The following is a 13,091-nucleotide window of genomic DNA, read 5'->3' as shown; positions in this document are numbered from 1 at the left end:
CAACATATAGTCTAGCTAACACCAATTGTTACGGTTAACCTGAGAATGCAACATTTAAAAAAGGTTTTGTGATTTCCAAATGAAAGAAGTGAAACTATCACGGTCATTCTAACAGATGAGAGACTTAAACAAACAATCAAGATATTTTTCAATGTTTTATTTCAGTTACATCACACTGCAAACTTTTGCTATAAATTCTGTGTTTTACAATGGTGTCCTCCACAACCACCTGAAGAAGGAGCGGCACTCCGAAAGTTAGTGCTTCCAATTAAACCGATTGGACTATAACCTGGTGTTGTGTAATTAACTTTGTAAACCCCAGTTCAACACCGGCATCTCCAAATCATAACTTAGATAAATGAAATTTTTCATTTCGGTAACAAAACAGAACAAGGCTTACACAGTCAACGGTAGGGCCATGAGAAGCGTTTTCAAACAGAGACACCTATGCGCTCAGGTACATAGTTCAAAAGTGATGTCACAGGTAGGCAGGGTGGCAAAAGCAGTGTTTGGCACACTTGCCATTATTGTTCACAGCACTGACTGTAGAAGTTGCTGCATCACATTGCTATTATACAAACAATGATGAGGCAACGTTTTAAAGTACTGAGTGCAGTTCTTGTTGCCCTGCAATAATGGAGGATGTAATTACATTGGAAAGAGTGCAGAAAAGATTTACAAGGATAAATGTTTCTGAGACTGGATAGCTTGAGTTACAAACAGAGACTGTATAGGCTCGGACCTTTTTCCTCCTGGAGCATAGGAGGTTGAGGGGTGACCTTATACAAGTTTATAAAATGACAGGCAAAGATAAGGTAAATAGCAAAAAGGCCTTTTCCCTAGGGTAGTGGAGTCCAAACCTAAAAGCCATAGGTTTAAAGGTGAGAGGGGAAAAAATTATTAGGGACCAAAGAGACAACTTTTTCATGCAGAAGGTGATAAGTACATGCGAGAGGAAGTGGTATTGGCAGGTACAGTTACAACATTTAAAAGACATTTGGACAGGTAAATAAATAGGAAAGGTTTAGAAGGATAAGGGCCAAACATAGGCAAGTAGTTTGGGAAACCTGGTTGGCATGGATTTTGTGTGCTGTATGACTACTTGCCCACTTAGAAACCTGTCCAATCACACAGCACCTTGGCATCCTCCTCACAGCACACCCTTTTGTGTAGCTTTGTCATCTGCAAATTTTTGGATATCACATTTAGTTCCATCTAAATCTTTGACATGTTACTAATTCATGCAGTACCCCACAAGTCACTGCCTGCCATTCAGAAAAAAATCTACTCATTCCTACTTTATGTTCTGTTCACAAAACACAATGGATGCTTTTCACATCGTTAACCCACTAGCCTTGCCTACAGCACCTCATTGTTTACTGCAAGTTGTTATCTGGTCAAAACCATGCTAGCTTAGGCAGCACAGTGGCTCAGAGGTTAGCACTGCTGCCTCACAGCACCAGAGTCCTGTGTTCAATTCCTGCCTCGGGTGACTGTGTGGAGTTTGCACATTCTCCCTGTGTCTGTGTCCCAAGAGTCTAATGGTGTGCAACTCAGGTGAATGGGCCAGGCTAAATTGCCTATATATATAGTGTTAAGTTTATTAGTCAGGGGTAAATATAGGGTACGGGAATGGGTCTGGGTGGGTTACTCTTCAAAAGGGTCAGTGTTAACTTGTTGGGGGGAGCTGTTTCTACACTAAGGATTCTAATTCTAATTCTCACCAGCTGAGCCTTTGTTACACAACCCAAAACCTAATTCTTTCCTTACCTGCTCATACCTTATACACTTTTTCAGCATGGCAAATCTGTCTACCTGCACCTCTTTAGACTTTAGGAGAAAATGGAGCATCCAGAGGAAACGTAAGCAGACATGGTGAGAACATGCAAGTTCTCTATACAGCAGTCACCAAAGGCTGGAATCAAACCTGGGTCCCTGGTGCCATGAGACAGTAGTGCTAATCATAGTCACTGTGCTGACCGAACACTGAAGCTTGACGTTGACCAGGACAAGTAGCCGGCTTGATAGGCTTCATCCTAAAAATTCAATCTCTCCATACCGAGTAGTTGTGATGTGTACATCTACAACAGGCTTTGTATAAATTTACCAAGGCTGCTTAGACACACTTTTGAATCCACGACCACTACCATTTTAAAGGACACACCCTCACTTGGAGATTCATCTCCAAGTCACTTGCCATCCCAACTTAGAAATGTTTTACTGTTCCTTCACAGTGTTGTTAGGACATGCTGTTCTTGTAACTTTTGTCAAAATGGTATTACGGGTCCACCTACAAAAAATTGACTCCAGCAATTCAAGTAAGCATCGCCTTCTGAACGACAAACCGCGATGAGCAATAAATTTTGGCTCAACCATTGATGCCAATTGTTGATCAGGGAGTAGAAAGAAATATTTGGAAGACTGAAATTATTGCTTTCTGCTCCACGAGTCTCGCTCCATCCCTTTTCCTTGCAACATTGCTCAAGGCAGGATATTTTCAACCTTGGTAGCACATTTAATCCTGAACTAAGCTTTCAACTTTGGTAATTCCATTGGTAGGACAGCTTATTTTCAGCTCTATTATGTCAACCAACTTAGCCTTTTCAGCTCATCTCAAATCTTCATTCGGTCGGCACGGTGGCTCTGTGGTTAGCACTGCAGCCTCACAGCAGCAGGAACTGGGTTCAATTTCAGCCTCTGGTGACTGTGCAAACACCACAGACATTCTGCCTCTGTCTGCGTGGATTTCCTCAGGTGGTCTGGTTTCCTCCCAGTCAAAAGATGTGCAAGTTAAGTGAATTGGCCATGCTAAATTGTCCACAGTATTCAGGGATGTATACATTATGTGCATTTGTCAAGGGAAATTTTGAGTAATAAGGTAGGAGAGTGGGTGTGGATGGGATACTCTTCAGAGTGTAGGTGTGGACTTGCTGAGCAGTAAACAGTGAGGTGCTAGAGGCAAGGTAAGTGGGTTAACAACATGAAAAGCATCCATTATGTAATGCCAGTTAACAAGGTTCAGAATGTATAATGCCAGATGGCTTAATCTTTACTGTTGATGCTCGCTGAAAAATGTGTTGCTGGAAAAGCATAGCAGGTCAGGCAGCATCCAAGGAGCAGGAGAATCAACGTTTCGGGCATAAGCCCTTCTTCAGGGATTCTATGTTGATGCTTGCTGACAGTCACGCGATCAGTATAGATGTTGCCTTGTTTGGATGCTGCCCCCTGTAATTACCTTAAGAATCTGCTGTTCAAGAGAAGACCGAGAACTCATGTCTCTATACACATGGGTGATCATTCTCTCTCCCTCCAGGGCCCAGAATAAAGATGAAGGGGGTTAAAGCCATACTGTGACTCGGAGTGCTTGCTTCGACTGATACGGAGATAGGGAAATGGGACAATAATGCTAAATTGTTCTGTAATGTCCAGGTAGATAGATTAAGGTGGGATGCTCTTTGGAATGGCGATTGTGCTGAATGGCTCGATTCTGCACTGTTGGGATTCTATGTTGTTGGAACTACACATGTGGGCAAGTAGGGAGTATTTCATTAAAGCACACATCTGTAGTTTGTGGATAGTGGTCAAACTCTGGGGAGTCATCAGTTGAGTTACTGCAAGATTCCTAGCCTCTGACTTGATTTTGCAGCTGCAGTTCAGTTTCTTAAGGTAGCATACAGGATGTTAGTAACGGAGGATTCAGTCATGGCCATGTCAAAGGGCTACGGTTAGATTGTCACTTGGAAATGATCATCGCATGGCACAAATGTCACTTGGTATTTGTCAATCCAAATCTGATTCGTCCAGGTCTTAATGCATTTGGGCCTGGGCTACTTCACTATCAAATGAGTAGTGAATGATCAATGCGCAACCAGTGAACATTTTATTACAAAGCAGCTAAAATGTGGTTGGACCTAGGATATCACACTATGGAACTCATGCGAAGATACTGTGCAGTTAAGTGACCAACAACCGTCTTCCTTTGTGCCAGGTATTGACTTCCCCCACCAGCACCAAATCAAGTTTTTCCAAGAGCACTTAACATCAGTCAATGGTAGTCACTGTCACTTCAACTTTGGAATTCAGCTCTTTTTTGCATATTTGAATCACAGCTCTAAAGTTAAATTTCCATTCATTCAATAATGGACATCAGCTAGGCACTCCAGTAATTTAGCAACTGTACACAGGTCAAGTGAGGCACTGTTGAAGTAGAGATGGGTGGCTTCAACACAAACATGGAACTAATGCTGTATTGTTAGATTATAATTTTACTGACAAACAGCATACAGGCAAGAAACAGAACAGGGCCAAGAATGGAATCTTTGAAGACCCCAGCAGTAAGTGAGGAAACAAAGAGGCTACAATGCCTCTAACAATAAGCATCTAAACAATAAGCAGAACACTAAGTTTAGGCTTTAGAAAGCTTACACCTGACAACATCCAAGAAAGTAGAAAATGCAGTGAATCTCATTCGGCAAAGGCATGTATTTAATTTACAGTTGCAGTACAGACTTCCATAGTACACATCTCAACCAATACCTCAACATAGGGGTAACACCAGAGTATTATCTCTCCAGTCACCCACATACTGACTGTCCCCTGGAAATCTGAAACCAACTATAATACAAAATAACACACAAATATCAGTGACAATCTCTTAACATTAGCACTACAACTGAAGGAGGGTCTTCAGTTTCTATGGCTCAATTATTCATTGCATTGGTCAAACTTATAAAACACAATGTGAAGTGTGCTACTTCTTGGTTTTATTTGGAAAAGTCTTTGCATGGGACAAGACTTTAGCTGCACATTAATCAGAATTCTACGTATTATTCAACAAGAAATGGCTTCCTAATCTTTTGTATCTGATGGATTTAATATGTTACAGGAGTCATTTTGATGACAAAGGGTAAAGGAGGGGATTCTCCTGAAGGTCATAAGGACAACAGTAACTGGTGATATCACTTAGCTACAAAGACTCTAATATGTAAAACTGGATAACGCGACAATGACATTTACATACTGTACACAGTAAACTATCAAATTCCAACTTTTTCAGCAAAACTTGTTACATTATAAGTAATAATTGCAGCATCCCATTTGTAAAGACAAATAAATAACAGTATGTTTAGATGAGCCAGCAAATCCTAGCTTCAATGTCAGATACACAAATTAACCCACAACCAAAATCTGGAAGCAGTCACGCCTGAATACACTAAGTGAGCCCTGTAGGAAGGAGTGCAAGATCAGACAACAGCTGCTATGAAAGAGAGTTAATCACTTGGGTAATATACGAAGGCACATTTCTGTTTGTACTATTTAGGAAAACTTTGCCTTAGCAAAAAACAGGCACATATAACATATCTTCTAGAAGAAAGTGAGGACTGCAGATGCTGGAGATCAGAGCTGAAAATGTGTTGCTGGAAAAGCGCAGCAGGTCAGGCAGCATCCAAGGAGCAGGAGAATTGACGTTTTGGGCATGAGCCTTTCTTCAGGAATGAGGACAGTGTGCCAAGCAGGCCAAGATAAAAAGGTAGGGAGGAGGGACTTGGAGCATTGGAAATGCGATAGGTGGAAGGAGGTTATGGTGAGGGTGATAGACCGGAGTGGGGGTGGGGGCAGAGAGGTCAGGAAGAAGATTGCAGGCTCAACACTTTCTGAGTTCATCCCTTGTGGTTGGAGGGTTCCTAGGTGGAAGATGAGGCACTCTTCCTCCAGCCATCGTGTTGCTATGGTCTGGCGATGGAGGAGTCCAAGGACCTGCATGTCTTGGTGGAGTGGGAGGGGGAGTTAAAGTGTTGAGCCTGCAATCTTCTTCCTGACCTCTCCGCCCCCTCCCCCCACTCCGGCCTATCACCCTCACCTTAACCTCCTTCCACCTATCGCATTTCCAATGCCCCTCCCCCAAGTCCCTCCTCCCTACCTTTTATCTTAGCCTGCTTGGCACACTCTCCTCATTCCTGAAGAAGGGCTCATGCCAGAAACATAGATTCTCCTGTTCCTTGGATGCTGCCTGACCTGCTGCGCTTTTCCAGCAACACATTTTTAGCACATATAAAGTATCTACAATTTTCTGACCAACTGTTTTTGGACATCTAAATGAGCATTGCAATAGAATCGAATATCATTCAGAGTTACACAACATAGTGCAAATCACCTGCAAAACCCTCCACAAAATATTTTCCAAAACTGAGAAATTTTTTTTCCTTACTCTTGGAAGAATGGCAGGAGCAAGATGGGGAAGAATACTCATAGTAAAAGCTTTATGAAAGCTAATGGGTGGAAAGAATTCTCAAGTTCTATCATGTGCATGAAAAACTGATTCTGGATTTGAGCTAAATAGTACATTGTATCAAAAATAAGAGAGAGTTGTTGATGTAAAATAATCACTATTTGAGCTGAGCATTTTCAGATATTGCTTATTCTTTGATCACAGATCATCTGAATGATGTCTAGCACCAGCTCAAAATGTAAACAAAATGTACAGCGTGTACTACATTTTTAAAAAATCCAAACTAATAAAACTGGAAACTTCAACCTGAAAATTAAACAGGAAATTTAGCAAAGATCCTTAAGTATTTCACTTTTCCTATGTCCCTAGTTAATTTCTGACAGTCTGACGAGCTACTGTTGTAATGAGATAACATTTTGACCTGATCTTATCTTTTCAAACTTTATTTGTTCGTAACACAAACGACTGCTAAGATTTAGCAAATAAACTTGTTATTAAAAGGAGCTGGATAGAAATAAACACTCATGAATATTAAATTCCTTTCCTACCTGCAGCAACAGTAAGAGAACCGAAACCACTAAGTCAGGCAGGACAGACCAGAAAATTACAGGCCAGTCTTGCCTCAGCTGTATGCAAGTTATTAGAAATATTCAGAATCTCAGAAGTCGGTCTGTACTTCAATAGGTAAATCACGGATTTTCAACATGAATTTGTTAAGGAGATGCTCATCATGGTTGACAAATGTCATTAAATTTGAGATGAGGCTTTTATTAAAAAATGTCTTGTGAAAGACTTATCAAGAAAGTAGGAGCATTAACTGCAGTACCATGGGACTATATGTGGTACACTTTAAATGATGTGGACTGAAATGTAGGGGACATGACCAAGATGTTTGACAGTTATATGAAATTTGATAAAGCAGTAAATACTGAGGAGCATAGCTGTAAACTGCAGGTGGGTACTAACGGACTGATTAGATGGACAACGCAGTGACAAATGGAATTCAACTTGGAAAAATTAAAAGAAATACGACTGAAGGAGACTAACAAGGCAAGAAATTACCTCTATTAGAGATCTGGGGCAGCACAGTGGCTCACTGGTTAGCACTGCTGGCTCAGTGCCAAAGACCCAGGTTCAATTCCAGCCTTAAGCAACTGTTTGTGTGGAGCTTGCACATCCTCCCAGAATCCAAATGTGCAGGCTCAGTGAATTGGCTGTGTGTAGGTTAGTTACATTAATCAAGGGTAAATACAGGATAATAAAGGTAGAGGAATGGATCTGGGTTGGTTACTCTTCAGAAGGTCGGTGTGGCTTTGTTGGGTTGAAGGACCTGTTTCCATACTGTAGGGATTCTAATTCACTATAAATAAAAAAGCCCTGGAAAGTAACAAAGATCAGAGGGATCTTTAGTGTCTATATCTACAGGTCTCTGATGGTAGAAGTGCAGGCAGATGAAAGAAGCATAGAGGATATTTGAATTCTATGCCTTGACTTGTAAAGGCAAGAGTAAGCAAGTTACACCAATACTGTATAAAAAAGGTAGTTAGGCCACAACTGAAGTACTGCACCCAGTTCTGGTCACCATATTCAAGAATGGATGTGACTGCACTATCAAGGATGCAGATATCATTTATTGTGCTGATGCCTAAAGTCTGACAAAAAACTGGACTGGGGTCATTTTCCTTGGAGCAGCAAAAGTTGACAGGGGTGCTGACAGAGATATACAAGATTATGAGAGACTTAGATAGGAGGTGGATCAGAACGCACTTTTACATCGGTAGAGGGACTAAAAGAGTTAAGAATCCTTTTCACTTGGAGGGGTGTGGAAGTGTGGAGCTCAATGTCCAAGGGTGACTGAGTCAGAGACTTTTGCAACATTTGAGCAGTTAATCAGATAAACATTTGTATTGCCTTAAAACATCAAGATAATTGGCCAAAAAGCAAAAAAGTCTGTTTTGATCAGAAATTGAGGGTTTGTTTAAGAAAAAGAAGGAAGCATATGTCAGGTATAGACAGGAGGAATAGTGAATCCTCAGAAGAGTATAAAGGCAATAGGAGTATACTTAAGAGGGAAATCAGGAGGGCAAATAGGAGACAGGATATAGCTTTTGCAAATGCAATTAAGGAGAATCCAAAGAAATTTTACAAACACGTTAAGGTCGAAAGGGCAACTAGAGAGTGAACAGAGCCCTCAAAGATCAGCAAAGTGACTTGCGTGTGGAGCTGCAGGGGATAAGGGAGATACTGAATGAGTATTTTGCATCAGTGTTTACTGTGGAAAAGGACATGGAAGATCTAGAATGTGGGGAAATAGATGGTGACATCTTGAAAAACGCCCACATTACAGAGAAGGAAGTGCTGGATGTCTTCAAACAGGTGAAAGTGGATAAATCCCCAGGACCTGATCAAGGAATACCTCAGAATTCTGCGAGAAGCTAGGGAAATGATTGCTGAGCCTCTTGCTGAGATACCTGTGGCTATCGATGATACAAGTGAGGTGCCGGAAGACTGGAGGTTGGCTATTATTAAAGAAAGCTGGTAAGGACAAGCCCTGGAAATAAAGACTGATGTCGGTGTTGGAGGAAATCCTAAGGGACAGGACAGAAGTGTATTTGGAAAGGCATGGACCGATTAGGGATAGTCAATTTGTGCATGGAAAATCATGTCACAAACTTGATTGAATTTTTTGAAGTAGCAAAGAGAATTGATGAGGGAAGAGCAGGAGACGTGATCTATGTGGACTTCAGTTAGGCGTTCGACAAGTATCCCCATGGGACACTGGTTAGCAAGGTTAGATCTCATGGAATACAGGGAGAACTAGCCATTTGGATACAGAACTGGCTCAAAGGCAGAAGACTTTGGTGGTGGTGGTGGAGGGTTGTTTTTCAAACTGGAGGCCTGTGACGACTGGAGTGCCATAAGGATCAGTGCTGGGTCCACTACTTTTCATTTATATAAATGATTTGGATGTGAGTATAACAGGTATAGTTAGTAAGTTTGCAGATGACACCAAAATTTGAGGTGTAGCGGGCAGCCAAGAAGGTTACCTTGGATTACAACAGGATCATGATCAGGAGGACTAATGGACTGAGGAGTGGCAGATGGAGTTTAATTTAGATAAATGTAAGGTGATACGTTTTGGGAAAGCAAATCTTAGCAGGACTTATACACTTAATGGTAAGATCCTAGAGGTCATAGCTCCTTGAAAATAGATAGGGTCGTGAAGGTGGTGTTTGGTATGCTTTCTATATTGGTTAGATGATTGAGTACAGGAATTGGGAGGTCATGTTGTGGCGGTACAGGACATTGTTTAAGCCACTTCTGGAATATTGCATGGGTTCAGAAAAGATCTACAAGAATGTTGCCAGGGTTGGAGGTTTTGAGCCAGAGGGACAGGTTGAATAGCTAGGGCTGTTTTCCCTGGAGCGTCGGAGGCTGAGGGGTGACCATATAGAGGTTTATAAAATCATGAGGGGCATGGATAGGGTAAATAAACAAAGTCTTTTCCCTGGGGGTGGGAGAGACCAGAAATAGAAGGCATTGGTTTAGGGTGGAGAAAGTGAGGACTGCAGATGCTGGAGATCAGAGCTGAAAATGTGTTGCTGGAAAAGCGCAGCAGGTCAGGCAGCATCCAAGGAACAGGAGAATCGACGTTTCGGGCATCAGCCCTTCTTCAGGAATCTTCCTGAAGAAGGGCTGATGCCCGAAACGTCGATTCTCCTGTTCCTTGGATGCTGCCTGACCTGCTGCAATTGGTTTAGGGTGAGGGGGTAAAGATATAAGAGACACAGGAGACAACTTTTTCACCCAGAGAGTGGTGCGCGTGTGAAATGGGCTGCCAGAAGAAGAGGTGGAACCTAGTACAATTGCAACATTCAAAAGGCATTGGATGGGTATATGAATAGGAAGGGTTTGGAGGGAAAAGAGCCAGGTACTGGGAGATGGGACTAGATTGGATTGGGATAGCCAATCGGCATGGACGAGTTGGACCAAAGGGTCTGTTTCCATACTCTGTGACGAAGTACATTTCATGTGTTAAAATAAAAAGGTCAGACTTTAAACAGATTTGTAGCAAAAAATCATAATTATGGTTGTTTGGAACAGTTAAGACTTTACTTTACAAGCACAGCTCCTTCCCTGGAGGAGAAAGTGAGGACTGCAGATGCTGGAGATCAGAGCTGAAAATGTGTTGCTGGAAAAGCACAGGTCAGGCAGCATCCAAGGAGCAGGAGAATCGATGTTTCGGGCATCAGCCCTTCTTCAGGAATGAGGAAAGTGTGTCCAGCAGGCTAAGATAAAAGGTAGGGAGGAGGGACTTGGGGGAGGGGCAGTGGGAATGCGATAGGAGGAAGGAGGTTAAGGTGAGGGTGATAGGCCGGAGTGGGAGTAGGGGCGGAGAGGTCAGGAAGAAGATCGCAGGTTAGGATGGTGGTGCTGAGTTCGAGCGTTGGGACTGAGACGGGGGGGGGGGGGGGGGGAGGGGAGGGGAAATGAGGAAACTGGAGAAATCTGAGTTCATCCCTTGTGGTTGGAGGGTTCCTAGGCGGAAAATGAGACACTCTTCCTCCAGCTATGGTCTGGCGATGGAGGAGTCCAAGGACCTGCATGTCCTTGGTGGAGTGGGAGGGGGAGTTGAAGTGTTGAGCCACGGGGTGGTTGGTCCGGGTGTCTCAGCGGTGTTCTCTGAAACATTCCACAAGTAGGTGGCCTGTCTCCCCAGTATAGAAGAGGCCACATCGGGTGCAGTAAATGATGTGTGTGGAGGTGCAGGTGAATTTGTGGTGGATATGGAAGGATCCCTTGGGGCCTTGGAGGGACGTAATGGGGGAGGGGGGAGAAGAGGAGAAGAGAAGGTGTGGGCACTAGTTTTGCATTTCTTGCAGTTGCAGGGGAAGGTGCCAGGAGTAGAGGCTCAACGCTTCAACTCTCCCTCCCACTCCACCAAGGACATGCAATCTTCTTCCTGACCTCTCCGCCCCCACCCCCACCCCGGCCCATCACCCTCACCTTAACCTCCTTCCACCGATCGCATTTCCAACACCCCTCCCCCAAGTCACGCTAAATTGCCCGTAGTGTTAGGTGAAGGGGTAAATGTAGGGGAATGGGCCTGGGTGGGTTGCACTTCGGCGGGTCAGTGTGTAAGTGTTGGGCCGAAGGGCGTGTTTCCACACTAAGTAATCTAATCTAAAACATTTGCTCATCCAAAATTCTGGTGTATGTGACCATACACAGATCAAACCATTCAGTTATCACGTTGTTCCTCCTGGACTTTGTTGACTCATAAACTGGCAACATTTCAACTTCGAAATTTTCACAATTGTTCTCAAACTACTTCATGTCGTCCCTAAACTCTGCTTCTAATGTCCTCCAGCCCAACAACCCATAAGTATGCACTCCTCCACATGCAGCTTGAGAATTCCTGATTTTGACCACCCTATCATTGCTGGCCGTGTATTCCACCACGGTTATTTTTCCCTCAGGGATACCCACTTACACCCCTCTCAGACAAAAGGTTTGACCTTTTGTCTTCAGGTCGCTTAATGACTAGTGTTGCTTTACAACGCACAAACTATTTTGATGTTAAAGGAGCTGTACCAACAAACTACCAAAACTAGAAAGCAACTTTTAAAAGCTTCACAACATACTTTACTGGCATAGCTCACATGCCCACTCATCCAGCTTCTGAGACATTCTATAAATATTTCAAAATTACAACGTACTGAGATTAACATTTAGGGAAAGCAACACGCAGGCTGAGTTGGCGTCTGAAATCCCACCTATAAATGATTTAGAAGCAAAAAGCAATAAGTCGTACTTAAAACTGATGGCGGGAGGGGGAAGATGGGAAACTTTGGGAAACTAAGTAAAAGGTTTAATGAGTGCACCTGTATCGAGTTATACGGTTCTAATATGTGCACAACAATTCACGGGGCGGTGCCGGGCCCTCTCCCGTCCACAAATCCAGGAAGAGGATGAGGCCTAAGACAGGCGCCGAACAGTCCAAACAAGCGCAACGACTGAGGAATAAAAGCGATTGCGCGCACACACACACACATACATATAGTATATATGTTTCTTAAATAAAAGCGTGATAAATCTGTGCCTTTAACCGCAACCGCGGAAATCCTGGTTGAGAAAAAAAGAGTGAAACCCCGGCACCGACATCGGACTCGAGCGGCCATTTAAACTTCGCCCGAGTTCGAAACGGAACTTTCCCCCAACGGCCGCCGCCACCAACAACTGAAACGGAGTTTTCACTGAAATTCTACGATTTACTAAAAGTTATGCTTGTCGGTGTTTTAACAAAAGTGTTTTCCTTCCGCTTCTCACTTACTTGGTTCAAATCGCTGTTTTCAATCAGTTTTTCCTTCCACACACAAAAAAAAAGTCGTGGTTCCGCTTGTTTTCTTTATTTCGCTCTCTCGCTGCCGCTTCTCCTACTACTTTTTCCTCCGGCGAAGATATAACACTCTAATACCTCACTGACTTCCAGCGTTCTGAGTCACCGAAACCAGCCCTGCTTTGGGGGGAGGGCGAGAAGCGCTTCCAAGGAAGTAGCCGGACGCCCCCTGCGCGGCCCGCACCAGGAACGAACCTGAAAAGTGCGCGGGAGAGACGGGGGGGGGGAATCCAAATAATAAAGACGCGTCAAATTAAATAAACAAAATGATCCGGAAAGCACCGTGCTATGAGCTGTAAGAGGAATTTGTGTGGAGTTGACCGATGCCCGGTTAAAGTGAAGAGGAGCTGCGGTGGGAGGGCAGCAGGAGTTGGAAATGGCCTCAGTGCCACACCCAAAGGGAGCAGCAGCAGCAAGCTGTTTATGTCATGATGTCAGGTGTGTGTTCACGTAGTGAATGTT

General features: G+C 43.4%; 1 protein-coding gene across 3 annotated transcripts in view; it reads right to left on the bottom strand.

The window, feature by feature from the left end:
* Positions 1 to 13,091, bottom strand: part of ctnna1 (catenin (cadherin-associated protein), alpha 1) — a 292,857-nt gene that overhangs the window by 153,566 nt on the left and 126,200 nt on the right. The window contains exon 1 of one of the 3 annotated variants that reach the window (XM_072591039.1): positions 12,564 to 12,784. The exons of the other annotated variants lie outside the window; for them this stretch is intronic. The gene's annotated coding sequence lies outside the window, so the exon portion shown is untranslated. Of the gene's footprint in view, positions 1 to 12,563; positions 12,785 to 13,091 lie in introns of those variants that run through there. 3 annotated transcript variants of the gene reach the window in all.

This window comes from Chiloscyllium punctatum, chromosome 20, assembly GCF_047496795.1.
Source record: "Chiloscyllium punctatum isolate Juve2018m chromosome 20, sChiPun1.3, whole genome shotgun sequence".
NCBI classification, from domain to species: domain Eukaryota; kingdom Metazoa; phylum Chordata; class Chondrichthyes; order Orectolobiformes; family Hemiscylliidae; genus Chiloscyllium; species Chiloscyllium punctatum.
The sequence above is the reverse complement of the archived record's forward strand: the minus strand, read 5'-3'. Positions and strand labels throughout refer to the sequence as shown.